This window comes from Penaeus japonicus, unplaced genomic scaffold (genome assembly GCF_977035675.1).
Source record: "Penaeus japonicus unplaced genomic scaffold, GWHDUDI00000001_assembly GWHDUDI00000039, whole genome shotgun sequence".
NCBI classification, from domain to species: Eukaryota; Metazoa; Arthropoda; class Malacostraca; order Decapoda; family Penaeidae; genus Penaeus; species Penaeus japonicus.
Genome location: NW_028234441.1, coordinates 22,807,406 through 22,809,098, shown reverse-complemented (window position 1 = coordinate 22,809,098; position 1,693 = coordinate 22,807,406). Strand labels below are relative to the sequence as shown.

At 40.4% G+C, this 1,693-nt stretch overlaps 1 long non-coding RNA gene across 1 annotated transcript in view; it reads right to left on the bottom strand.

Annotated features, from left to right (window-relative positions):
- The window catches only part of LOC147467032 (uncharacterized), a 3,336-nt gene extending 1,895 nt beyond the window's left edge, over positions 1–1,441 (bottom strand). The window contains exon 1 of the long non-coding RNA XR_015190701.1: positions 1,274–1,441. This is a non-coding gene — a long non-coding RNA (uncharacterized LOC147467032). The remainder of the gene's footprint in view (positions 1–1,273) is intronic.
- Positions 1,442–1,693: the final 252 nt, after the last annotated feature.

The window sequence follows — 1,693 nt, the reverse complement described above, 5'->3', positions numbered from 1 at the left end:
AAATGGGTAGAGTGAGGGAAAGATTGATTTTGACACGGGAGGCGTTGAGAAGTAATGGAGTCATTACTGATGGTTTGGGGGATGTGTGAGTGAGAGAAAGAGGAAGTGAAAGAGAGAGGGAGAGAATAGTGGAGGGAAGGAGGAGGTGAGAGAGGAAGGGGAAGGGCGATAGAGGGAGAGAATGGTGGAGGGAAGGAGGAGGTGAGAGAGGAAGGGGAAGGGCGATAGAGGGAGAGAATGGTGGAGGTGAAAGAGGAAGGGGAAGGGTGATAGAGGGAGAGAAAGGGGGAGGGAAGGAGGAGGTGAGAGAGGAAGAGGAAGGGCGATAGAGGGAGAGAATAGTGGAGGGAAGGAGGAGGTGAGAGAGGAAAGGGAAGGGCGATAGAGGGAGAGAATGGTGGAGGGAAGGAGGAGGTGAGAGAGGAAATGGAAGTGCGAGAGGGAGAGGGAGGGAGGAAAAGGGGCTAGAGAGAGAGAGAAAGACAAATTAAAAGAGAGGGAAAGGGGAAGTAAGAGAAAGGGAGATATATAGCTTGAGCAAGAGAATGAGTGAGGAAAAGAGAAAGAGACAGGGAGGCGAGAGAAAGGGAGAGACTGGTTGGGGGAGAGACTGGGGTGGGGGGGGGGGGCGGGAAGGGAAATACCATAGAGGGATATAGAGAGAAACAAACAAAAACGCACGAAGACATAAAAAGAAAAGAAAGAACAGGAACCAATTAAAGCGAAACCGAAAAACAAAAACAGGACGAAAGAAAAAGAAAGAGTAAACAAAAGAGAGAGAGAAAAAAAAAGTAAAGAGAGGACATACAGAAACAAGAGAAAATTAAAAGATAAGAGAAAATCCCAAAGAAGAAAGGAAAACGTCAAGAAGAGAAGATGATAATGAGAAGAAGAAAAAAAGACAAACTGAAAATATTTCGAAAGATAAATAAAAAGAATCATAAAAGGGAAGGCGATCAAAGAAAAGTGAAAAGAAAATAGCCAAATGATTGTAAATATTGCAAAACATCTCGGGAGTAATTCTGAAAGGGAAAAACGCAAATAGTTTCGGGCTAATAAATGCAAAACAAATGTAGTTCAAACACTTTTGCATGCATACATACATATATACGTACGTAAATATATTGTAAAACAAAAGGGATATATACATTCATTGTTAGAATGAATCATAATAAAATCTAAGTCGATGTAAATAATTGCAATGAAGAAAGACAACAGCAAGCAAAAATAATGATAATCATAACAACAAACGCAAATGAAATCCCCAACTCACGATAAGGAAGTGTTGAAAATACGACGAAATTGACGCCCATAATGTCAGCACAAACGCATGTCTCGTCAAGGTGCATAAAAAACGACATTTTTGCAAGGAAAAAAAAAGAAAAACAATTTACGTCAACACACGCACCTGCGCGCCATCTATCGGCGGCAAAAAGTACTACTCGCCCACCTGGCGCTGGTAACCATTTTGAAGATTTTTTTTTTCCTTGGAAATATGAACAATAATACGAGTGTTTGTGGACACTTCGTAAAGTTAAGATGTTTGAAGGTATTGAAATAGTGATACATGAATTAAAAAATGCTTAAAGAAAACGTGAAGAAAAATGCTAATTAAAAGCGGTGTTGTGTCGGTCAGTTTTCTGGGTCGGATAATGCATTCATGAATTAACAAGTGTAATTAAGATTAGAATAA